The sequence below is a fragment of the Staurois parvus genome, unplaced genomic scaffold (assembly GCF_062004578.1).
Source record: "Staurois parvus isolate SC_StPar_1 unplaced genomic scaffold, SC_StPar_1.0 ptg000159l, whole genome shotgun sequence".
Taxonomy (NCBI): Eukaryota; Metazoa; Chordata; class Amphibia; order Anura; family Ranidae; genus Staurois; species Staurois parvus.
This window is the reverse complement of record NW_028317955.1, coordinates 1,205,883-1,233,586: the sequence shown is the minus strand read 5'-3', so window position 1 is coordinate 1,233,586 and position 27,704 is coordinate 1,205,883. Positions and strand designations below refer to the sequence as shown.

Sequence of the window (27,704 nt, the reverse complement as noted above, 5' to 3'; positions counted from 1 at the left end):
ATAAAAGGATGTTGTCGGTATACCTTTGTATAACTACCACATATTTCAGCCTGTTATTCATTTAGACAGGCTGCTGCCAGCAGGCTATAGGCTGCACCTGTGATTCCCAGGTAGAGGATTATGCCCAACTGTACAGCCTTCTTGCAACCGGGTGCATGAGGCCTAAGGCTGGCCATACACTATACAATTTTCTGTCCAATTTCTGCCCAATTTCCTTTAGATTTACCTTCAACTATGTAGTGCAAAGGCCTGCCTAAATGGACACAAGTGAAAGTGTTGTTTAGGTTTGACCTCATATTATATGGTTTTTGGTAAATCTAAAGCACAAATCTCAAGAAAATTGTGTAATGTATGGCCAACCTTAAAGTGGACCTTAATGTAAAGAAAATTGTATAATGTATGGCCAACCTTAAAGTGGAACTTAAAAACGAAGCTTCTGCTCCTCCCCCTACTCCAACAAAATATACATTTTGGTTTTTTTTTCTGGAAGCAGGTACCCTTTTTCTGACCAGTACCCATTCCCACCTCCGCGAGTCTCATCTAGATGAGAATTACATCAGCTTGGCCCGCCCTGTGCCTGCAACCAGTGGTGTATTTAGGCTTTGTGCTGCCCCAGAACCAGCAATTGGACATCCCATCCGAAAGAGCCTTCCACTAACAACCCCCCTGGCAACTCTGGCCATCCCAAGGAACAACAGCTGGGCTCTGCATACACTATCAAGCAGCCCACAGATCTCAACTGGTCCCCATGCCGCTTATTTCCCTTCTTCCAGGGGGTAGTGCTGCCCCTCTAAAAAATGCCGCCCTAGACAAATGCCTTGTTTCCCTTGTGGTATATACACCCCTGCCTGCAACCTCCCGTGACATGTTACACATCACAGGAGGCCACATAGACAGTCTGTAAGCATCACATGATCTCATGCATGCGCAGTAGGCAGCCGGCTGTGAGACATCAGGAGTCCATCAAGATGGCAGCATCGGGGATATGAAGCCTCGCAAGGATCGGCTCCAGTAAAGAGAGCGCTGGACTCCGGGGCTGTTATGTGTCTATTTTCTAAAAGTCAGCAGATGCAGCCTTTGTAGTGGCTGACTTTCATTTTATAAAAACAGGACCTCAGTTCTTCTTTAACCCCTTCATGATGGAGGGTAAAACAAACCTTAACACCCGGACTCAATTTTTTCAACTTTGACATGTTCATAAAGCTGTAGATATGATCGCAACCACTTTGTGTATCCAGGTGGATTATAGCTTGTTTTTTTTCAGGACAAATTAGGCTTTTTGCGATGGTAAATGGTAACGAATATCGCCTGATGCCTTTTTTTTCATTATCAAAGGAAAACTGGCCCAAAATATTTAAAAAAAATTACATTTTTTAAAATGTAGCTGTATATTTCTTGATATTGCCATAACCTACCACCAAAGAACAACCCAAAATAAATTCTCCTGACGATTGCAGCGATACCACATATGTATGTTGTTTGTACTGGTAGTAGGCCCGGAAACTATAATTTGCATTTTGCCTTTTTTTCCATCCTACCTAAACACACTAATTTAAAAAAAATCTTAAAAAAAAAAAAAAATCGAAATATTTATTTATTACAGGTACTTATATAGCGCCATCAATTTACGCAGCGCTTTACATATATATTGTACATTCACATCAGTCCCTAACCCTCAGGGGGCGTACAATCTAGACAGGAGCCAATTAACCTACCAGCATGTTTTTGGAGTGTGGGAGGAAACCGGAGTACCCGGAGGAAACCCACACAGGTACAGGGAGAACATGCAAACTCCAGTTAGGAGGTGCCGTGGCTGGGATTCAAACCAACGACCTGAGTACTGCCAGGCAGAAGTGCTAACCATTTAGCCACTGGGCTGCCCCTAAGTATGGTTCTGTGCAGAAAAAAATGCAGCCTGTTCTACTTTTTTTTTCTGCACCAGAAACTGACTGGAACTGACTGCACTGGTGTGAACCAGGGCCATTGGAATACATGGAAAACACTGTGCATGCATTTTTGATGCTGAAAAAAAATGCACTGGACAGCATCTGGTGTGAACTAGCCCTTAGGGCCAGTTCACACGACATGTGGTTCATTTGCTTGTTTTTTTGCATCCAAAATGCACAGAAAGTAGCTTATATGGTTGTCAAGTTGGCACAGTTCACATCAGTGCTTGCAGTTCCAGTTGCAGAAAAAAAGTAGAACATGCTGCATTTTTTCTGCACAGAGCTGTGCTGTAATGTGGTAAAACGCACCGGAATGCACCAAAAACGCACTGGAACGCACATATCCCTAATTAAATTGAAGAAAAAGAGAGGGGGGGAAAATGAAATGGAATGCATAAAAGACTCAGTGGAACACGTCAAAAACGCATCAAAACCGCACTGGCACGCGTACGGAACACATCTAGCCTGCGTTTTCATAGTGTGAACCGGTCCTTAAGGTTTGCATACATTGTCAGGGTCCGGTTGCACAGGCTTTCTGATCAGATAGGCCTGTCAGTGAATTGAGTGGAAGCTCCATGGAAATCTATGGCCAGGATGATATTAAAGTAGAAGACAAACATTTTTTTAGTTTTGGATGATGTGTAGAGGGGTTAGAACCCGTCAGGTATTTATTGCTGCCTGTGCCCCCATTAGGGAGATTCACCCTCTCTATTTGACCTGTTTACCATTATCACTTAAAGTGAAAGAAAATCCTCCATTTTAGGTTGTCACCAGAACAGGAATAGAGGGGAAATCTACCAATGGGGACACTAGTTCTGATGACAACCAGGGATTTCCCTCACTTTGGAGGGATTTTGTCTCACTTCCTGTATGGAGAGATTTCTCTTCACTTCCTGTCTCATAGCCAATGGGACACTGATGGCAAAAAAAAAAAAAACAGTCAGGGGTTATAACCCTCCCTTACTCCATTCAAATTGAAAAATAAAATCTACAGGTCTATGACCTTTTGCACTTTTCTAGACCTAAACGTGATGGATCAGATGTAGTCTGAAGGAAACGGACTCAGGCCTTTTATCCAGCCGCCCAGAGATGGAACACAAGCCCGGAATAAAAATGGAGAAACCAGACATATGAGGCACAGATGTGGTAAGTGTCTGCTCCGGATCACCCCGGGGTGTGCACACAGACCTCCTGCTGATTGGACCGGACCCAGCACCCGTGTGAAAGAAGGACCCCAAGGCTGGACACACACCTGTGGGTGTGGCAATGTGCTTGCATTACTAAAACTGCTCACAATAATAACTATCCACTGATGACTACAAGCTACAAACATCGCTACATGCCACAGTCATCACTACATGCCACAGTCATCACTACATGCCACAGTCATCACTACATGCCACAGTCATCACTACATGCCACAGTCATTGCTACCAGCCACAGTCATTGCTACCAGCCACAGTCATCACTACATGTCGCAGTCACCTCTACCAGCCACAATCATCACTACATGCCGCAGTCATCACTACATGCCGCAGTCATCACTACACGTCGCAGTCACCTCTACCAGCCACAATCATCGCTACATGCCGCAGTCATCGCTACATGCCGCAGTCATCGCTACATGCCGCAGTCATCGTTACATGCCGCAGTCATCGTTACATGCCGCAGTCATCGTTACATGCCGCAGTCATTGCTACCAGCCACAATCATCACTACATGCCGCAGTCATCTCTACCAGCCACAATCATCGCTACATGCTGCAGTCATCAATACATGCCACAATAATCGCTACATGCCGCAGTCATCTCTACCAGCCACAATCATCGCAACATGCAGCAGTCATCTCTACCAGCCACAATCATCGCAACATGCAGCAGTCATCTCTACCAGCCACAATCATCGCTACATGCAGCAGTCATCACTACATGCCGCAGTCATCACTACCAGCCACAATCATCGCAACATGCAGCAGTCATCACTACATGACGCAGTCATCACTACCAGCCACAATCATCGCAACATGCAGCAGTCATCACTACATGCAGCAGTCATCTCTACCAGCCACAATCATCGCAACATGCAGCAGTCATCGCTACCAGCCAGAGTCATCACTACATGCAGCAGTCACCACTACCAGCCACAATCATCACTACATGCCACAGTCATCACTACCAGCCACAGTCATTGCTACCAGCCACAATCATCACTACATGCCGCAGTCATTGCAACATGCTGCAGTCATCGCTACCAGCTGTAGTCATTGCTACCAGCTGCAGTCATTACTACGTGCCACAGTCATCGCTACATGCTGCAGTCATCACTACCAGCCGCAATAATTTCTACATGCCGCAGTCATCACTACCAGTCGCAGTCATCACTACGAGCCGCAATCATTGCACCCAGCGCCTGTGTGAAAGAAGGACCCTAAGGCTGGACACACACCTATGGGTTTGGCAATGTGCTTGCATTACTAAAATGGCTCACAATTAATAATAACTATCCACTGATGACTACATGCCGCAATAATTTCTACATGCCGCAGTCATCACTACCAGCCGCAGTCATCACTACGAGTCGCAATCATCAATACGAGTCGCAATCATCACTACATGCCGCAGTCATCACTACATGCCACAGTCATCACTACATGCCACAGTCATCACTACATGCCACAGTCATCGCTACCAGCCACAGTCATCGCTACCAGCCACAATCATCACTACATGCCGCAGTCCTCATTACCAGCCACAGTCATCTCTATCAGCCACAGTCATCACTACATGCCGCAGTCATCACTACATGCCACAGTCATCGCTACATGCCACAGTCATCGCTACATGCCACAGTCATCGCTACCAGCCGCAGTCATCTCTACCAGCCGCAGTCATCTCTACCAGCCACAATCACTACATGCCGCAGTCATTATTACCAGCTGCAATAATTTCTACATGCCGCAGTCATCACTACCAGCCGCAATCATCACTACATGCCGCAATCATCACGACATGCCGCAATCATCTCTACATGCCTCAGTCATCACTACCAGCCACAGTCATCTCTACATGCCGCAGTCATCTCTATCAGCCGCAGTCATCACTACCAGTCGCAATCATCACTACCAGCTGCAGTCATCTCTACATGCCGCTATCATCACTACCAGCCACAGTCATCACTACATGCCACAGTCATCACTACCAGCCGCAGTCATCTCTACATGCCGCAGTCATCTCTACATGCCACTGTCATCACTACCAGACGCAGTCATCTCTACATGCCGCAGTCATCACTACCAGGCGCAATCATCGCACCCAGCGCCCGTGTGAAAGAAGGACCCTAAAGCTGGACACACACCTGTGTGTTTGGCATTGTGCTTGCATTACTAAAACTGCACTCAATAACTATCCACTGATGCCTACATGCCACAATCATCACTACATACCACAGTCATCACTACATGCCGCAGTCATTGCTACCAGCCGCAGTCATCACTACATGCCACAATCATCGCTACATGCCGCAATCATCGCTACATGTCGCAATCATCGCTACATACCACAGTCATCGCTACATGCCGCAGTCATCGCTACCAGCCGCAGTCATCGCTACCAGCCGCAGTCATCGCTACCAGCCGCAGTCATCTCTACATGCCGCAGTCATCGCTACATGTCGCAATCATCGCTACATACCACAGTCATCGCTACATGCCGCAGTCATCGCTACCAGCCGCAGTCATCGCTACCATCCTCAGTCATCGCTACCAGCCGCAGTCATCGTTACCAGCCGCAGTCATCGCTACCATCCTCAGTCATCGCTACCAGCCGCAGTCATCGCTACCAGCCGCAGTCATCTCTACATGCCGCAGTCATCGCTACCAGCCACAGTCATCGCTACATGCCACAATCATCACTACCAGCCGCAGTCATCACTACCTGCCGCAATCATCACTACCTGCCGCAGTCATCACTACCAGCCGCAGTCATCACTACATGCCGCAGTCATCACTACCAGCCGCAGTCATCTCTACATGCCACAGTCTTTACTACATGCCTCAGTCATCTCTACCAGCTGCACCCAATACTGATGGTCTAATGTCTCCAACACATTGTGACTGCATGTATGTGAAATTAACTGCAGATATCGGCCATGGAGAGGATTGAAGGGTCAGGGAACGATATTGGACTGATGTTGGATTGAAGATTTAGGGAATGATATTGGATTGTAGAGTCAGGGAACAATATTGGACAGACAGGGAACGATACTGGACAGATAATGGATTATAGGGTCAGGGAATTATATTGGACAGATATTGGATTGTAGGGTCAGGGAACTATATTGGACAGACAATGGACTGTAGGGTCAGGGAACTATATTGGACTGATATTGGACTGTAGGGTCAGGGAACTATATTGGACTGATATTGGACTGTAAGGTCAGGGAACTATATTGGACTGATATTGGACTGTAGGGTCAGGGAACTATATTGGACAGACATCGGACTGTAGGGTCAGGGAACTACAGTATATTGGACAGACATCAGACTGTAGGGTCAGGGAACTACAGTATATTGGACAGACATCAGACTGTAGGGTCAGGGAACTATATTGGACAGACATCAGACTGTAGGGTCAGGGAACTACAGTATATTGGACAGACATCAGACTGTAGGGTCAGGGAACTATATTGGACAGACATCAGACTGTAGGGTCAGGGAACTACAGTATATTGGACAGACATCGGACTGTAGGGTCAGGGAACTACAGTATATTGGACAGACATCAGACTGTAGGGTCAGGGAACTACAGTATATTGGACAGACATCAGACTGTAGGGTCAGGGAACTACAGTATATTGGACAGACATCAGACTGTAGGGTCAGGGAACTATATTGGACAGACATCAGACTGTAGGGTCAGGGAACTATATTGGACAGACATCGGACTGTAGGGTCAGGGAACTACAGTATATTGGACAGACATCAGACTGTAGGGTCAGGGAACTATATTGGACAGACATCGGACTGTAGGGTCAGGGAACTATATTGGACAGACATCGGACTGTAGGGTCAGGGAACTATATTGGACAGACATTGGACTGTAGGGTCAGGGAACTATATTGGACTGATAGTTTATTATGAGGGGTCAAAGCTGACATCCAGGCAAACATTGCTGGCTCTAGGGTCATGGACTGGGTGGAATGTGGATCTCGAGGATCCATGCTGGGACTTGTAGTGCGGTGTTGGGGGTCCGTGCTGGGACTTCGTTGTGCGGTGTCGGGGGCCCGCGCTGGGACTTCATAGTGCGGTGTCGGGGGTCCGTGCTGGAACTTCGTAGTGCGGTGTTGGGGGTCCGTGCTGGGACTTCGTTGTGCGGTGTCGGGGGCCCGCGCTGGGACTTCATAGTGCGGTGTCGGGGGTCCGTGCTGGAACTTCGTAGTGCGGTGTTGGGGGTCCGCGCTGGAACTTCGTAATGCGGTGTCGGGGGCCCGCGCTGGGACTTTCTAGTGCGGTGTCGGGGGGGCCCGCTGGGCCTTTCTAGTGCGGTGTCGGGGGCCCGCGCTGGGACTTCGTAGTGCGGTGTCGGGGGCCCGCGCTGGGACTTCGTAGTGTGGTGTCGGGGGTTCGCGCTGGGACTTCGTAATGCGGTGTCGGGGGGCCCGCTGGGACTTTGTAGTGCGGTGTCGGGGGCCCGCGCTGGGACTTCGTAGTGTGGTGTCGGGGGTTCGCGCTGGGACTTCGTAATGTGGTGTCGGGGGCCCGCGCTGGGACTTTGTAGTGCGGTGTCGGGGGTCCCGCTGGGACCTTCTAGTGCGGTGTCGGGGGCCCGCGCTGGGACTTTGTAGTGCGGTGTCGGGGGTCCGCTCTGAAACTATAGTGTGGTGTCAAAGATCCTTGCTGGGGGTCCGTGCTGGGACTTCTATTGCAGTGTCGGGGGTCCATGCTGGGAACTGTAGTGTGGTGTCGGGGATCTGTGCTGGGACTTGTAGTGCGATGTCGGGGGTTATTCTCAGACTTTGTAGTGCGGTGTCGGGGGTCTGTGCTGGGATTTGTGGTGCGGTGTCGGGGGTTATTCTCATACTTTGTAATGTGGTGTCGGGGGTCCGTGCTTGGACTTGTAGTGCGGTGTCGGGGGTCCGTGCTGGGATTTGTGATGCGGTGTCGGGGGTTATTCTCAGACTTTGTAATGTGGTGTCGGGGGTCCGTGCTGGGATTTGTGGTGCGGTGTCGGGGGTAATTCTCATATTCTGTAGTGCGGTGTCGGAGGTCCGTGCTTGGACTTGTAGTTCAGTGTCGGGGGTTATTCTCAGACTTTGTAATGTGGTGTCGGGGGTCCGTGCTTGGACTTGTAGTTCGGTGTCGGGGGTTATTCTCATACTTTCTAATGTGGTGTCGGGGGTCCGTGCTGGGATTTGTGGTGCGGTGTCGGGGGTTATTCTCATACTTTGTAATGCGGTGTCAGGGGTCTGTGCTTGGACTTGTAGTTCGGTGTCGGGGGTTATTCTCATACTTTCTAATGTGGTGTCGGGGGTCCGTGCTGGGATTTGTGGTGCGGTGTCGGGGGTTATTCTCATACTTTGTAATGCGGTGTCGGGGGTCCGTGCTTGGACTTGTAGTTCGGTGTCGGGGGTTATTCTCATACTTTCTAATGTGGTGTCGGGGGTCCGTGCTGGGATTTGTGGTGCGGTGTAGGGGGTTATTCTCATACTTTGTAATGCGGTGTCGGGGGTCCGTGCTTGGACTTGTAGTTCGGTATCAGGGGTAATTCTCAGACTTTGTAGTGTGGTGTCGGGGATCTGTGCTGGGACTTGTAGTGCGGTGTCGGGGGTCCGTGCTGGGATTTGCGGTGCGGTGTCGGGGGTCCGTGCTTGGACTTCTAGTGTGGTGTCGGGGGTCTGTGCTTGGACTTGTAGTTCGGTGTCGGGGGTTATTCTCAGACTTTGTAGTGTGGTGTCGGGGGTCTGTGCTGGGATTTGTGGTGAAGTGTCGGGGGTCCGCGCTGGGACTTTTGGTGCTGTATCGTGCAGAGCCGTGTGATCGGGTTCTCTCCCCGCCTCCTCCTATCATTGGTCGATCAGTCTGCCCCCCTCTCCCCCCTACAGACCGCCTGGTGGATCTGCCCGGAAGTGCCGCCATTTTGGATCCTCTGTGCGCAGGGAGACGGCGAGAGGAGCGTGACCCGGAGACTGAGAGCGGTAAGGGGGGAGATGTGTCCGGGGGTCCGCTCTGTGTGCCTGGTGTTGTAGTCTCCTCTTCATACCCCCCCGGCCGCCTCATCATCCCCGGCGTAGCGGCACCTCGGAGACCGCCCCACCCCCTCCTACCGGATAACGGGACCCTCCCCGGGCGGCTGCGGCCTGTCCGGCCTGAGGTACCCCGACCATTCCTGGAGTACAGAGAGGGGCCCTCATTACGGAGAGTCTGCCATTCCGAGTCCGCCGCCCTCTGCATGCACACCGAGAGTGTCCACACAGCCCGCCCTGTGTATCCCGTGTCTGTACACGGCATCCCCTCACGTATACTCTCCCCCCTCCGTGTACACCGCACTCATCACTCCGGGGTGTTTATATCCCCCACATGGAGGTGTACACGGCTACCCCCCTCATATATATATATATATATATACACACACCACTCTCCTATATATATATATACACATACATACAGCTCTTCCCCATATACATAGATATATATATATATATATATATACACAGCTCTCCCCTGTATTATATATATCTTCTCCCCCATATACATAGATATATACAGCTCTTCCCCATATACATAGAGATATATATATATATACACACACACATATATACACACACCACTCTCCCCATATACATAGATATATATATATACACAGCTCTCCCCTGTATTATACATATATATATCTTCTCCCCCATATACATACATATACAGCTCTTCCCCATATACATAGATATATATATATACACACACTGCTCTCCCCACACACACACACATATATACACACACACCACTCTCCCAATATGTATATACACATACACGGCCGCCTGATCCCCGTGTACATTCACTGCGTACACCACCATCCCCAGACTTCTGCCATCCTGTATACTTCATGTACTGTGCACCTTCCTGCCCTCCGCTCTCCACACACCTGCCATGTTCTGTCTATAATATATCTATGTGGTGTCCCCTCATACACTCAGCCTGGCCCACTCCCTCCTGTCTGTGTATACACCCTGTCCTCTGTTACTATATGTATATCCCTCATATATACACTTACCATGTCCTTTGTATACATACAGCTTCCCTCATAGACCCACCACCCCACACTCTGTATGTGTGTGTATATAACATGTCCCTTCATATACACTGCCCTCTCTGCTCTCATCTTGTGTGTACATACTGCCCACCCCACACTTACCTCATGTATGTATACATCATATAAATCCTCATAAACATCGTCTGACCTGCTCCCACCCCATGTATGTACTTACAGCTAGCTGTTACCATGTGTGTGTATGTATATATATATATATATATATATCCATATCCTTTTATATACACCGTCATCCATCTATATATAGAATTATTGCCCACTGTTCTCTTATACATACATGTTTTGGACTTGTGGCCAAAAAGGTCAACCTTGGTTTCATCAGATAACACATTTTCCCACATTCTTTTGGGAGACATCAGATGTGTATACATACACTACCCCATATTTCCTAATGTATATACACTTCTCGCCATATATAATATCTATACAACCTGCTGCCCCTTCATGAATATATACATTCTGCCTTCCTGTTGTCCCCTCCTGTACATACTGCATGCCCACTATATTGTATTGTCTAGATACAGTGGATATAAAAAGTCTACAGACCCCTTTTAAAATTTAAGTTTTCTGTGATGTAAAAAAAATGAGATAAACATAAATCATTTTAGAACTTTTTCCACCTTTTAATGTAACCTATAAACTTAACTCAGTTGAACAACAAACTGAAATCTTTTAGGTGGGGGGGGAAGTAAAAATAAAAAAACTAACATATGGTTGCATAAGTGTGCACAGCCTTAGGCTCCATGTACACGAGCCTACCCTGACCGCCAGCCGCGGGAAAATGGAAAACCGCGGAAACTAGTTTTGCCCGTGGTTGGTGGTCAAAACGTTCCTATCCTGAAAGCGATTCTTCCGTGTTCAGGAGAGGGAGGTTTAACCTCACCTAAATGCGGCAGCTCCTAAAGTGTGCTAAAAGCCTGTGTGTACATGGAGGCTTTGAGTTGAGTTTAGGAGCTTTGGCAAAAAAATGCCAAACGCTCCTAAACTGGAGTTTAGCAGCTGCTCGTGTACATGGAGCCTTAACTAATACTTTGTTGAAGCACCTTTTGATGTGATTCCAGCACTCAGTCTTGACTTGGCAATATTTGCCCGCTCTTCCTTGCAAAAACACTACAAATTTGTCAGATTGCGAGGGCATCTTCTGCACAGCCTCTTCAGATCATCCCACAGATTTTCAATCAGATTCAGGTCTGGGCTCTGGCTGGGCCATTCCAAAACTTTCATCTTCTGGAAAGCCATTCCTTTGTTGATTTGGATGTATGCTTTGGGTCGTTGTCATGCTGAAAGATGAAGTTCCTCTTCATGTTCAGCTTTCTATCAGAAGCCTGAAGGTTTTGTGCCGGTATTGACTGGTATTTGGAACGGTTCATAATTCCCTCTACCTTGACTAAGGCCCCAGTTCCAGCTGAAGAAAAACAGCCCCAAAGCACGATGCTGCCACCACCATGCTTCACTGTGGGTGTGGTGTTCTTTTGGTGATGTGCAGTGTTGTTTTTGCACCAAACATATCTTTTGGAATTATGGCCAAAAAGTTCAACCTTGGTTTCATCAGACCATAAAACATTTTCCCACATGCTTTTTGGAGACATCAGATGTGTCACATACTTTACCCAACATTGCCTAACGTATATACACTTCCTACAATTTATAATTTCTATACAACCTGCTGCCCCTTCATGAATATATACATTCTGCCTTCCTCTTGTCCCCTCCTGTACACACTGCATGCCCACTATCTTTTGTACTGTCTATGTAGATGTACATACTGTACACACATGCTGGCTGTTTTCACACATATTAACACAGACTGCCCATCACCCCCATTTTACTTCTTGATTCTCCTATCCTCACATAGATAAGTAGACCGCTCACCCACCCTTACCCCATATATGTGCGCTGACTACCTGCTTGATCTCTCATGTATGTTCACAGCTTCCCCTTCTAATTACACCATGATACTCCTCTGTGCACACAGAGGGCCGCCTGCCCGCGGTGCGCCCTGAGGGCCGCCTGCCCGCGGTGCGCCCTGAGGGCCGCCTGCCCGCGGTGCGCCCTGAGGGCCGTCTGCATCTCAACCACCTGTTTTTACTTCCACTTTGTGAAAGAGGCCTTCATTTTTGCCATGTATAGCAGATCTCCCCCTACAAACTTGTAATGTATGTCCTGTGTAGAGAGAGCAGTTGCCTTCCTTTTCCGAGTTACGTTGTTTCTTTTTTTTTTTTTTTTTCTATTAAGGAAAATTGGATTTTTTTCCTCTGAATTTGTTAAAATTTCACTGCTGTTCCCCCAGGACAAGAGCTCTGTCAAACCACAGCTCTTTCTGCCAGCGATTTCATACCTGCTTCCCCGTCAAACAAGAGTATCCCCTCCACCCCCAGCTAATGCTGCCTGTGTGACTAGATCGGTTTTTCCAAGTAATCTGTATTCAGAAATGGTGTACAGATTATCAGATAAAGAGTTTTTTATCATTTTTTTTTCTGTAAAAAAACCCAAAATGTTGCCTGTAAAAACTCTCATGCGATATCCTCCTTATGATTTTCTTTTTCATGATCAAAATTGCTATGTCTTTATTTTTAGGTGATGGTGTACTGCGGCCTTTCTCTGGTTATAAAAGACATTCCTATGATTTGGATGCATTAAAATGTGTTAGAACGCATTAACTGTGTGCCTTTATCAATTTTATTTACTGTACAACCTCCCAATCTCTTCCACAGCCATGACCCCCTATAGAGCCATTATTCTAGAGCAGGGGTCTCCAAACTTTCTAAGCAAAGGGCCAGTTCACTGTCCAAACTTAGGAGGGCTGGACTGTAACAAGCTGAATATGGTATTATGGGGGGAATAAATTCCCAATATTGGTATCAGTTGGAGGAATAGTATCCCATCATTGGTATTAGTGGGCGGAATAATGCCCCATCATTGGTGTCAGTGGGTGGAATAGTGGCCCATCATTGGTGTCAGTGGGTGGAATAGTGGCCCATCATTGGTGTCAGTGGGTGGAATAGTGACCCGTCATTGGTGTTAGTGGGTGGAATAGTGGCCCGTCATTGGTGTCAGTGGGCAGACTAGTGGCCCATCATTGGTGTCAGTGGGCGGACTAGTGCCCTGTTGTCAGTGTCAGTAACTATGCCCCACTGTTGCTGACAGTGGAGGAAATAAGGGTCCAAAGGCCAGATATAAGCAGGCAAAGGGCCGCAGTTCTATGCATGAAGGTAAAAATTCTTCCTTGTGCAGCCGCCACCCCCTTGATCCAGCAATGTTCATTGGAGTCTCCACTATCCTGGGACTCCCTCTTCTCATTGGCTAAGACAGAAGCAGGAGCCGTTGGCTCCCACTGCTGTCAGTCACAGCCAAGGAGCCAATGAGAAGGGGGGGGGGGGTGAGGCCAAGCCACAGCTTCGTATGTGAATGAACACACGGAGCAGCAGGTGACCCCACAGCAAGCTGCTTGCTGTGAGGGTACTCGACAGGAGGGATGGGCCAGGAGAGCCTGTGGGGTCCCAAGAAGAGGAGGATCCGAGCTGCTCTGCAATCCACTATAAAAATCAGGTAAGTATAGGCATGTTTGTTATTTTTTCTATAAAAAAAAGCCTTTAGAATCACTTTAAAGGGGTTATGAAAAAAATCAACATCTGTGCTATAGCATCTGTCTCATGTCAGCGCCAAGAGCTGAGCGATCACATGGCCACTGATCCTTCTGTTCTCAGTCTGCTGCAAGTGGAGAGCGGTGACTGTCAGTTGCTGCTCTCTGTTCTGCTCCTCCAGCACTTAGTGAAGTGCCGGGCTGGGGAGGAGGTAGGCACAGCTGGCTCTCAACTATGTGCTGAGAGGCAGCAGCAGCAAGGTGGATCCTAACAATATGGTTGGATGCGCTTTGGCATGGACCATATCGATTCTGACCAGCCTGCGCCGTCACATTGACCACTGCCAGAGTCCATCTGGTCCATCCTGGAAGCACTGATGGAGAATAGGGATTTCAAATCCCTGGACTGCTGTAGCGGCTGCTGGAGTGCTGACACTTTAACAACCACAGTGGCTAAATGGTTAGCACTTGCGCCTGGCAGTACTCGGGTCGTTGGTTCGAATCCCAACCACGGCACCTCCTGCCTGGAGTTTGCATGTTCTCCCTGTGCCTGCATTGGTTTCCTTTGGGTAAAAGCACTGCGTTAATTGACGGCGCTATAGAAGTACCTGAAATAAATAAATAAAACCCGGAGGTTAAGTGCAGCGGGGAGGGGGAGTATGTCTAGTGTTCACTTTTACATTTTTTCTGAACTAATCTTTTATGCCTTTTTTCAGCTGGTAAACCTGCCAGTAATATGTCTCCTGTCCATGAGTGACAACCCTCACTCACTGCACTGTATCTATGGAAGAGCAATGTTTTCAGCTAGGGTGCTCTAACAGTTTAGATCCCCCGGTCTTTATCTTCACTACATATATAGGAGGTTGTGTGTAATTTGCAGAAGATCACTTGGAAGGCAGAGAACATTGAGATTTTAATACACAGGAAGTTACAGGAGTACTGGATTTCTGTCTGTATTAATATGTGTTTTTCTTTCCCTACTGAAAAAAAGACTCTAATCCTGTCACCACATCTAAGGTCTACTTGGCTGCAAAATTGCGTTTTTGTTCTTGGTTTTAGATATACTTTGGTTATTTTTACTTAGCCGTTGATAGCTTCCTTTAATAGTTAGGCCAGTGCTTCTCAACCTTTTTTTTAGTCTCGGGGCACCCCAGTCTAAGGGCTTGAGATTGGAGGACTGTAAAACTATGCTTTTCAGCTGTGTTTTTCCCACCCCCTAACTGCTTCCCCATTAGCTGCATAGACAGCAGCGTCTGTGGTAGAATTTATACCCCGTGTTGTATTCTCCAGACACTACCACCTGTCGGAAACAGACCATTCAAGTGAGTGAGACCTTGCAGCATCCACCCCGCAACCGCATTGCTAGTAGTTGCAGCATGGTGGTACTGCATTTAGGTGATTAAACTGGTTATAAGGAGGCAACATACCACCACCTCGGTGCCTGTCAAATGCCTCTGAAAAGTGATCCAAGCATAGATTGCTTTTCAGAGGAGCGGCCATCCTTTCTGCTATTTTGAATGATCCCTAAAAAATAGCCGTTCTATTCGTACAGGGTAATGGGTCAGCATAAAGGCCCCTTTAGATTAGGTGATTTGGAAGCGTGGGCAAATCTCGCCACATTGTGTATTTGGGCGCCATTATTCCTAACGGCACACCAAATGCAGTGCGATTTTGCCATGATTGTCGTGCAGAAAAACATAAGTTTAAAAATCGTATGAAGCTCATCACTCAAAAAGGTGCACGAGCTGCTTTTCTGTGACAGATGTGCATTGGGCAGTCCATTCAAGTGATTGCCCTGCCCTCTGCGCGCCACACGGAATCAAGCACACAAAATCAGAAGCAGGAACGCTCATTCCTGCTACACGACGTGAACGGGGCCTCAAAATAACAGACGCATGCACACATACATATGTACACATACATACACCATATTTAAAAATTGCAGTAATGTACCTGTACCCGCACTGCTGGGTGTTGCACTTCACAATACTGCACTGTAGAGGGAGGTGGAGAGTTCAGGACCCAGGAAGACACCTCCCACCCCCACCCCCCTTTCCCCTTCCACTGTTTGGCAATGATTGTCATCGCGCTCCTGCTGTGCTGACGTACAGTTCAGATCAGTAGGAGCTCAATCTTCTATGAATGCCTTTCTCGACCAGGATTCCACGGCACCCCAGTTTAGAAAAGGCTGTGGTAATAGAGCTCTTTATTTAATACAATTGGGAGAACATGCCAGGGCAAGCTTACAAATGTGTGTAATAAAAATGTTTTAGGATCCCTCAATGGTCGGCTACTCCTCTTTGTAGGCATTAGAACCTCTTACTTGTGGCTTGGATGTTCCCGATGTTCTTCCCCTTTCTACAACCCCCCCCCCTTTTCTTTTTCTCTACTTTACTTGCACCTTATCTTTTCTGATCACATATATCCCTCCTGGCTGTGGAGACTTCTTCTTTTTCTTCTATACTGCTTTGCTTTAAATTTGCTACTGCAACTGGATTCAGTAGCATTCTCGTCCACAACTAGCTGGAGAGATGTATGTGGACCGTCTCTTAGTAGTCAGTTTGTTTATTATTATACAGTATTTATAAAGAGCCAATAGTTTGCTCAGCGCTGTACATTACAAAGGGGGACAGAACATGTGACAGAACAATAACAATACAATGCAAAACATGAGGGGATCGAGGGCCCTGCTCTTTGGAGCTTACAATCTAGGAGTTTATTGGACTTATGAATGGAGTTCACATATAGCTTTCCATTATCCATAATTTTGCTCATTTCTGCATGATCTTCCATGTTGCATCTTGTATTTCAAACATGCTTCAATAAAAATTTGTTGAAAGTGAAAAAGATTTTTAAGGTAAATGCTGAAATAATAACTCCAAGCATGGGTTTACTAAAAAAATATGCCGCAGGTTTTCCTGACATGCTGTGTGCTCGGCTAAATCTGCTATGCTGCATAAAACAAGCCATTTGATTGTCAAAACTTCTCCAAATGAGTGGTGACATTGTCCTCGGCCCAACTTCCATGATCCATGCGTTACACAAATTTACATACATTACCACAAATAAATAACTCACAATTAAGTCTGGTCGGAGAGAGACTAGATCTGATCAGTATGAAATGTCCTTTGAATGGAAAAGTTTGTACGTTCTTGTTTTTCACGGGATTCCTTTTTTACAAATGTCTTTGTGCATTCCACAGGCACAAATCTTAATATCAGGGTCTCCAGAGCTCCGGGCCACTCTTGAGAATTCAGAGAACATTGATGTAAGTTCGGTAATGTTCGTAACATTTTTGTTGGTGCAGTGTCGTGTTTGTGATTTTTTTTATATTTTTTCTCCTGTTGGGAAGAATGTTTCGAGTTTCCAATACCCCCTAATCTCTTACTTCATAGGTGTTGCATGTGTCTACAGGAATGACAGAAAAACATTTGTTTCTGTCTTGGTGTCTGTTTCCTCCAAGCAATTTACAGTGTTTCTGTAAGGGGTTGTGTTAATGTGGCACCTTGTTGGCTTGTTTTGCACAGCTGCTGTCTTAGCAAGTTTGGCCTGCCTGTCTGCAAACATAAGTCATCCCTATTGCAGTTTTGCAGATGTTTTGAAAATACTTATATCCTCAGCCGACTCTTAGGGCCTTTAATAAAATGCTTCAAATTGCTACAAATGAAGTGATTTAGGGCTCGTTCACACTTGTCTGTTTTACCAACTCTTGCCAAACGCCCCTATAGCGTTTGGCAAGCGTTGGTCCAGCGTTTGCGGAGCGTTTTTACCGCTCAGCAAACGCCGCATGCGCGGTTCAGCAGCGGTTGCTAGGCGTTTTGCGAGCGTTAAAAACGCCCCACAAACGCCTATAATGAAGTTTGAATGGTGTTACCGCTCCGCAAACGCCCCGCAAACGCATCGCAAACGCCGGCTAGGTGTTTGCGGAGCGGCACCATAGGCTAGAATAGGAGGCTTCAACTCCTCCTGACTCGACCAGAGGTGTCCGTTTTGCCGCGACGCTACCGCTCCCGTTAGAACAGCACCATGTGCTGCAATGGGCAGAATTGTCCGAGGCGTTTGGGAAGCGGTAAAAACGCTTCCCAAACACCTTTCTGTCGCTTGAAAACAAGGCTAGTGTGAACTTAGCCTTAAAGTGTCCAAATGAGTGGTGACATTGTCCTCAGCCCAATTTGCATGATCCATGTTTTACACAAATGTGTGTAATGTGTTGCACTTGGCGATTTGGAATCACTGGCAAAATCAACTTGAGTCTGCCCACAATTCCAAATCGTGGTACAATGCGCACTATTTGTTTACAATGCGCAGCGTGCATTGTTGGGTGCCATAATTCTTAATGACACCCCAAACGCGATGGGATTTTGCTTTGATTGACACCCCAAAAAATTTGCTTTTAAAAATAGAGCGCAACGTGACACCCAAAAGGAGCAGGAGCTTCCTTCGACCAACAAATGCACATAGGGCAGTCCATTGAAGGGAAAATGCTGCTATATGCCTGACATTCTGAAACGCATGTAAATCGTGCGTGGGGAAAAAAAATCTTGAATGGGTCAAAGGGATTGAGGATATATTTTGAGCAGGTACAATTTTATTTATTTTTTTAAGCTTTTAAAACTTTAAGGTCATTTTAATTTTATATTGCATACTGCTCTTCATTTTTTTATTAATTTTTAATTTATGACTTTGTAGATCTCCTTTAACAGAAAAGTTTACCGTTTGGGGGAAAAATAATAAATACACATATTTTTGCAGGAAAAAATGTGCATTTATTATTTTTTTGCTCAAGGAGCCTGCAAAGCATTGCACCTGTGATCAGTGGAACATGGGTGCTATGTCAGGCTTCTGTAAACACTTCTCCAGCTTTCTTGCCTGTATCTCTGTACGGCCTTTCTGTTAGAAAACTGGAGAGTTTTAGTGAACTACAAGAGCGCTCATCAGGTGCTGGAACATATTGCACATTACACCCAAAACATGCTGTCAGAGGAGAGACAGTCTGCATCCAGGGCCGATCATTTGCAGTTGATAGCTCAATGAGCGATTACATGTGAGCGGTCATGATTATCTGCGGGAGTCGACATGCTCCCATTGCTTTTAATGAGGCTGCCTCCCATAGCGAATTGCTGAGAGCCTCCACTAGGGTTCTCACATGTAATCGGTGTTGGACCCGTTCACAAATGTTAATGTGCCCTAAGGCCTCATTCACCTCAGTCTGATTTGGTCTGGTAGGTTTTGCATCAAGATTTTGGATTCTTGCAGCTGGAAGGTGGTTCCAGACAGCTGGGGTCAGAGAGCTTGTACAAAGCAATGGCAAGCTGACAGGAGCCTCAGCTGTTTGCATGTAATCGCAAAGCCAGAAAATACCTGCAAATAGGGGCAGCTTGATTGGCCCTGAATGTAGATGGTCTGAGCCCAGGGACTCTAATCTGCTCCTAACTTCATGTAATCCCTGGCTGTGCAGTTACATGTGAAGAGCAACAGACAGCTGTGGGTCCAGTCAGCCTGTCATTGCTTTGTTCAGGCTTCCCAGCCGCAGCTGTCTGGTAGCACCTATGGTTTACAGCCACAGGAAACCACTGTCTGGACCTTATAGGACTTTCCAGTGAGGCCTGAGTTTAAATGTTTCTATTAATCAATCCAAGTTGGCACAATAATGAAAAAAGGGCGGGGGATTGCAATTGAGGGCAGGACATACTACTTGCTATCTGGTCCACCTATCTGCCCCGCATGGATGTGTAATCTGCATCAATGAATTATACTTTGCAGTATTTTGAAATCAGAATATGACATTGTAGTCAAACAGCTTCTTTGTTTTACCAGCCTTTTCATATGTATGCTCTGATACATTGTGGACGTATGCACAAGCATGCTTTATATCTGTCAATGTCCTACAAAAATTAAAATAAAGAGTATTAAAGAAAAGGAAGGGAGAGGAGGGTAAGGGTAGCAAAAGGTCATGGACATTAGGTCTCTAAGAAATGAATTATAAAGCAAGTGTTAACAGTCAAATATATTAATTGGATTATATTTTCCATAGCTGAGGATTCAGTGCCCAGGGGTTAGGGTTTACAAATGTAGAAACTATGTATTGCATTTACTCCATCGGTGAAAAGGGGGGGATGGGTTGCATTGAGAGTCTCTCCCTGCACATATGGTGTATGAGTACTAAAACAATGCAGGCAGCTAGCAATGGTTATGAAGTTCTCACACGTTTGAAACTGGGAACAACAGGTCCAGGTCTGAAAGAAGACTTCTGTTATGGTCACTAGCCACCAGGCTCTCTCTTTACCATTTATTTATCTCTTTCTTTATCAGGAATTTGTTGTCATTCTTGCTAGAGATAAAATGTATCTTTGCGTTGAAACCATTGGTTTCAGTCTGATCAGACTAAATGGTTTGCATTGAAGGGAAGGAACTGTTAAGCGTAGTCACTGTACATAACTGCTAATCAGAGAGCATAGTTTATGCACAGTAGGTAACGAATACATTAGGTTTCCCTTGTATACATAGAGAATTAGACCATGTTGCCAGACCATTCATTTCAGCAAATCTCTACCTCTAAGATTATATGGCAATCACCTTGGCAGGTTTGCTGGGTTGAATTGTAGCAGAGGTCTAACCATCTGAGCCCCTGGGAGACCTGAGCTGTTAAAGGATGAAACTGAAATCTGTGTCGCCTGGACTCACCCATGCTGGGTTAAAAGTATGTGAAATGTCTTCCATGATCATGGTAAACCTTCTGGCCTCTTTAGGGCTCCTACGTTTGTGTAGTACATTAATGGGCGGCCTAAAGCATCAAGCCACACAAATTGCATGCACCAGTTTTAGCAGCACAGTAGTACATTACCGGGCATTGCTATTCAGATTATATGATCCTGATTAAGTAGTACATGCAGCACACCAGCATGCAAAAAAGCAGGTTGTGGTAATGTTGCATTTAGACCTTTGTCTATCTGATTAGTCCGTAACCCCTGTAGTGTTTTTCACTCTCCCCGTGTAATGATTCTGTGCAAAATGTATCCAGCAGTTATCAAGTATGATTTGTACAACTACTTGCAGTTTTTTTTTTTTAATGTTGAAATGTAAATTTACACATTTTTAAATGCTGGCTGTGGAAGATGAAGTAATAAGCTGATCTCCAACTTTACTTTCCCTTAAATAGTTTGGGCCAAAGTGGTCCAAACTAACTATTTCCTTATTAGCAGGAGTGCCCACTGGATGTGCTGTATAAACTGTATGCAGCCTCAGCTACATAGTGTACAGCACTGTGTTCTGAGTGTGAGACGAGACCCTCCTGTCCTAAACCCAGAACTAAAGAGTTTCAGGCTAAGCAGCACTCTGAATACAAAGCTTCCTCCAATTGGCTGAGTCTGAGAGATGGGTTGATGTCATGGTCTCCAACTTATTCATAGAGTAGGAAGCTGCCTAAGAATGGCTGAGAGGGGAAGCTGGTTAAGGATGCCATCAGGTGCTGGTTCCTTAACAACGGACTATTCATTGGTTAAGGACTCTAGTGGGTGGTTGTCATGGAGCCGACCCCTGCCAGTGTCCTTAACCGGTGATAATGCCTCCACCCCACTCTTGTGCACGAGCGATACTACCACCAGAGGGGTGAGGAGCTGGAAAACAACGGGCAGAACATCCCGCGCATCAGCTCCAAGAATTTGAGGAGAGGTCAGTAGCTGCACAGGACAGGAGTGTGGAAATTTTTGGAAAAACTGCTTGTCCAGGGACTAAATTTGTGCCCCAATCTACTTGTCCCTCATGACAGTCTGCTTGTCCTGATAAAAATAAATACATTTTAACCAAAACCGTATTTAAATCTGCTTTAAGTAATGTCTGGGGCTTTTAAAAACAAAAGGGGCTTTATGGCAACTTAAACGTTTAATATTTTTAATATTGTGCTGTTTATCTCCTCCTCCCCTCCCTGCCTGTCTCCAGCACCGCAATCGGGACTAGCAGGGAGGGGAGAGACCTTGCAGTGTAATGAGCACCGATTGGGTGCTCGTCAGGAAAGGGGAGTGTCGGGCTTATCCTTTATTCCTTTCACTGCCAGAGCCGTTTTTGCACAAGTTTAAAAATCATTTAAGGCCTGAAGATTACACCAAAGCATGATATATTTTTGAAATAGGAGACCCTAGAGAATAAAATAATGGTAGTTCCAATTTTTTGTCACAGGATGTGCACAAAGGTCTAGGAAACACAATATTTCACTAAAAAATACATTTAAGTTAATTTTATTGCACAAAAAGCAATACATTATCCAATTTTTTTTTGTAAAATATAAAAGATTAGGTTGCATCGAGTTATTAGATATCCAACATATCAAACCTTAAATTTGCGTGTACTCGTGAAATGGCGACAAACTTCAGTACCCTATATTATCTATAGGTGACACTTTAAAAATCCGTTATAGGTCATCAGTTTAGCGTTACAGAGGTGATCTGGTGCTAGAGTGATTGCTCTCATTCTGGCGTGCACGGCGATATGTAACGTGTATGATTTTTTTTTTTTAATCACATAGGGTACAAAAAGTCTTTTTTTTTTGAGACATCCAGGGTCTAAGAGACCCTGCATGTCTCCCCTGTGCTACACTGAATATAATGCAGTGCATATCGCACTACATTACGTTTTTTCCCGGCCTCGATGGCTGGGAATCTGTCAACGGGGACCCGGAAGTGACGTCAAATCACTTACAGGTCAGGAGGGGAGCGGATGTGTCTGCTCTCCTCCCTCCTGCGTGAAGCCCAGGACGTATACCGGGCAGGGGGGAGAGGCTAGCACTGTGGGCTGTGTGGAAGCAATCGGGCGACAGCGCTGCCGCCAGAATGCTTCCACCTGACAGGTGAGCCCTGCTGCTTGCCCGCAGCAGGTCTATAGGGTAAAAAAAAAATACCTGCTCGGTGCCTGGAACTACATGTCAGGGGGGTTGGGTGATATAAATTGAACATCCCTGTACGGTACTTCAAGCAAACCTTTGTTTTGGATAGAATAAGGAAGGCTATAACCTCTGTCAGGTGGTTATTTTCTAGTTTTGTTTTTTTTTTTTGTTTGTTCGTGTGTGTTTGATAAGTGAGCTGAAATCTCTGCAGTGAGGGCACACGTTTCTTTCAAGCACTGCAGAGGTTCCAAAAAATCAGCAGTTGGGGTGGATAGAGCGACCACCAGTTTCAGGCGCACATTTCGGCATAATGTTTTTATGCTGAGTGATGATCTTTTAGGGCTTGTTCACACTTGTTCATTTTCCTGCAGTAAAACGTGATTTTTACTTTGTGGAAAATAATTTCTAGTAGACATTCTATTCTTTCCTGTGTGGCTGGTTCACATCTTGGCGGTGCATAAATTAGTGCCTTTTTAAAGCTGATTCTTAAAGCAGAGTTCCACCCAAAAGAAGCCCTGCTTTTCTGCCATCAGCCCAACCCCCTACCACCCCGAACCCTCCAACCTGCACATTTAGCACCTTTTACCTGGTTTTGACTGGTATCCGCTCCCACTTCCGCAAGTTCACCATCGTCTTGCCCCAACTGCGGACTTTTTTTTTGGGGGGGGGGGTGCAGGGGCCGGAACACTGCTTTAATATGCCTATAGTGGGTTTTTGTTTTTCTTCCCTGGTTCCTCCAGTGACCTTTTATAATCCTTTCCTTTTTATTTATTTATTTTTTTAATTTCATTACATACCTTGTTTTTGACCCAGTGACATTTTAGAGTCTGTGCTTCCCTATGCAATGCAATCACATTGTGGCTAGTGTGAGGGGTGCTGTACATAGCTTCCTGGTAACGTCACAGCACCCTGCCCCAGTACTGCTCTCAATAGCCCCCAGCTCTGAGACAAGCAGTGAGCTGTCGCTTGGGAGACGTTATGCAAATATAATATCTTCATAGATGTTGGCCTGGAGGAGTGGTGATTTCTAGGCTTTTGCATGCATACTCCCAATGGTGAAAGTTCACATGTAATTCTGGGACTCCATGACTGAAGAAACAAATCTATTGCATGAAAGATGCGGGCCAGGGGCAGTTCAGACTGGGGAGGAGAAACCTAGATGGTGTTGAATGTCCTGCAGCCAAGAAATAAAGTGAGCTCTAACCTCCTGCAGCTTATAAGGTACACTGTGAGAAGCCAAATTAAAGTAAGCAAGAAGCCTGAATAACTGCAAGGCCAAAGGTAAAGATGCAGTGTACCCCCTTCCTGCCCAGGCCAATTTTCAGCTTTCAGTGCTATCACACTTTGAATGTCAATTGTGCAGTCATGCAACACTGTACCCATATGAAATTTTTTAGCATTTTTTTGAGTCAGATAAAGCTTTATTTTGGTGGTACTTATTCACCACTGGGATTGTTTTTTTTTTTTTTGCTATGTAAATGAAAAAGTTTAAAAAATTTGAAAAAAAGTTTTTTTCTTATAAAATTTTGCAAATAAATAATATTTCATCATAAATCTTGGCCAAAATGTATTCCGTTATCTTTTTAGTGAAAAAAAAATAACCCAAATTAGTTTATAACCAAAAATGATAATTTTTAAACTTTTTTAATTTTTTATTTTATTTTTTTTATATTTTTTAATTTTTTTTTTTTATATACTGTCTCCCTAGCAGTACAGTGTCACCATGGAGACACTACTACTTGTGGGGGGTGATGAAGATTTAATTTTTTTTTTTTTTTTTTTTTTTAACATTGATTGCTTTTACACCCATAAAGGTTGTAAAAGCAATCATTTCTCCTTCTCTCTGGCTGAGAACTACTGTGTGAGCTGTGATTGGTCACAGCTTGTCACATGGTACAAGGCTGTTGTGAATAGCCTTGTACCATGTGACCTCTGTGATCATTCACAGATTCACAAGTGACATCTTGCTTACTACTCTGCATGTGATCACTGACTGGCCAATCAGTGATCACATGATCGGGACCTCGCACAGAGGTCTCGTCCGACGATCGGTGTTCCACTGTGTCCGGAGGACACACCAGGCACCGGATCGCGGTGCTGCGCGCTCGCTGGCAGGGGGCGGGGAGACAGTTTATAAACAGCTACCTGCCTCTGCACTGTATATAAACGGCCGGGCGGAAGGTGGTTAAAGGCGAACTAAGTGGCTACTCACACTTATGCCATGTGCATTACCATGAACGTTTAGGTGTGAATGGAAGATAAAAGTAAGACCCCACTGTTGTGGTAGCTGCTTGACACATTGAAGACCCCACTGTTGTGGTAGCTGCTTGACACATTGAAGACCCCACTGTTGTGGTAGCTGCTTGACACATTGAAGACCCCACTGTTGTAGCTGCTTGACACATTGAAGACCCATCTGAAATACAAAGAATATAAAAATAATGTTGCAAATAGAGTATGGCTTCATGCACACTGGGGCTTTTGTAAATGCTTTTCTCCCAGCAGGAGAAAAGCAGCTTCACAAGTGTGTGTCTAAGCTGTGTTTTTGCAAATGCGGTTAGGCACATCAAGCTCCTGGGTGTTTGTTTAATTGGCCAGAATATTAAAGTGATTGTAAAGTGTTTATTTTTGTAATTTATTTTAATAACAAACAAGTTTGTACTTACCTGCTCTATGTAATAGTTTGGCACAGAGCAGCCCCGATCCTCTTTCTCTCAGGTTGCCTGTTGGTGTTCCTGGCCCCTCGAACATCCCCCCCCCCTCCTCCCCCAAGTGCATTCATAGCAAGCCAATCTGCAAGTCTGGATGATGCCATTTGTTGGAGTTTTAGCGAGGCTTGTAGAAGTACATAAATGTCCTACACCTATAGCAAGTACATTATTAACCTTGGTGCCCCTTACCTGCACAAGTAGTTTTTTTGTTAAAGGTGAATTGACCTTTACAGGAATCCTATTCAAAGAGAAATGTGCAGGTTGCAGTGCCTGAGCATACACATCTTCCTCAGTCTCTCTTCCAAAAGCATTATGGTGTTTCATGTAATTGAGATTGCATGAGTTTTCAGGCACAAAGACAATGGCTAACTTGCAGTGAGATAAGGATAGCAAGAAGCGATCACGGAGAAGTAATACTTACAAGGAAGCAAAGTTTACTCTTGTGATGAACAAATGTTTCATATATATCATATAAAGGCTATAGAAACAAGGGTTGTAAAACCATGCATGACCATAACATTATCTACTTTAATATCATTCAAACCTTTTTTTTTTTTTTTTTACTTTGAGTAGGTATGTTTTGGAACATCTGTCAGGTTTATATTGTGATTATCTAAATCATTAGTCTGCTTTAAAGATCACTTGTAGAAATGAATAATCTTTGGAGAAAACAAAGCTCTCACGTTGCATTGAGGAAGATCACACAATGATAACCGATCATATGACAATTAAATGGACAAGAAAAGTAAAACATGGTGGCTACACATGCTTCTAATCTAGCCATAGAAGCCAGTCATTGAAAGACTATACCATGTCATTGTAATGCATGCACTGAAATCAAGACATTTGTGTAACTGGTTGGTAGGTGCATGTGATGGATGACATTTTAATGACAGGTGGGCAGTGGCAGAAGCTGTAGCTGAGAGACTGGGAGGAGAATAGATCTATAATACTATATAGTGATAGAAAGATTGTCGATCTGGTGCTGTAACATTTTATCACTGCTCTGTATACTAATAGCAGGACTCTTCATGGAAGTTGGCCAGATTTCCCTAAAGTGGTTTCTGACTCACAGCAAAGGGCATGTTTTATGTAAAGTGCTCGATTTCATTCCAAAAAGTGTGAACAAGACATAGATGATGGATTGCTGCTGTTGAAGGCTGTTATTACAAAGAAAAGCACTTGTATTAGACCTTGGAAGTTGCTAAATGAAGGAATAAGCCAATTTGCTTTTATCAGCTGGCAAATTCTGTGTTTACGTTTCCTTTCTTGGCTGCAGAATCTCTGGCCACAGAGAACGTTGGCATCTGGGTTTTTTTTCCAATAAAGATAAACTTCTCTGTTAACACCCATTATCATCATAGACCTGAAAAGTGAGAAACATTTTTACTCAACACTTCAAGGATCAGTGCACCTTTAAATGCGCTATCCCAGCCTACCTCATCATTCAGCTCTTTAAATATAATTGTGTAGATTACACTGCCTGGGGCTGGTGCAGTACTTTACAGCTCTACTGCTCCCAGTGTAGCTTTGTGAATCGGCGCATGCTCTGGAAGGTGCCATAGAGAACAATAGCAGTTTAAGTCTCCAGCTGACTATGTATTCTGGATATCTATTGTACCGTATCTCCAAGTGTATGCTAAGTCAACAGATCCTGACACATTGTCTTGAAGTGATAGTAAAGGCTAGTTTTTTTTTTCCTAACATACATACAAGGGAGAGACCAAAAAAAATGGAAATGCTATATGATTTGTAGGTGTAAAAGTGATGTTTCTCCTTGAAAGCAGACGTGGTGTAACATTGTTTTGCTTCTGCTGTGTGATGAGAAACATAGCTAACAGGTGGGAATCCTCACTTTCGTCATTCACTGTGTGCGCTGCTAGTAATACAGAATTATGTCAGAGCTTACTGCGCTTTAAAGAGGGCAAATTGTTGGTGCCGCTTAGCTGGTGACTCTGACGGAAGTTTCCAGTTTATTTTCACGACGCGAGCTACAGTATCAAAGGTTATGACGGCATGTACAGTTTCCGGAAAAACGTCTGATGAGCATAAGCGCGGTCAACTGACCAAAAGAGACAAAATTACATTGCACAGGATTGTGACCCGGAATAAGCAAAAAAAATTAGGGATGCAGCAAAAATTCAGTGGCCGAAACGTTTCGGCCGAAAACACCCCTATCAGCCATTGGCCGATATGAAAATAAGCACTGATACAGGTGCTGAAAATAACCACTCCCCTTACCGCCACCGCTCCTTAGTTCTCAGCCTT

At 45.3% G+C, this 27,704-nt stretch overlaps 1 protein-coding gene across 13 annotated transcripts in view; it reads left to right on the top strand.

The window, feature by feature from the left end:
* Window positions 1-8,729: 8,729 nt before the first annotated feature.
* Window positions 8,730-27,704, top strand: part of CELF1 (CUGBP Elav-like family member 1) — a 69,740-nt gene continuing 50,765 nt past the window's right edge. Inside the window, exons 1-2 of one of the 13 annotated variants that reach the window (XM_089675807.1) lie at window positions 8,730-9,137; window positions 17,050-17,115. The gene's annotated coding sequence lies outside the window, so the exon portion shown is untranslated. Of the gene's footprint in view, window positions 9,138-16,561; window positions 16,705-17,049; window positions 17,116-27,704 lie in introns of those variants that run through there. The other 12 variants (XM_089675809.1, XM_089675806.1, XM_089675810.1 and 9 more) reach the window with 12 other exon arrangements.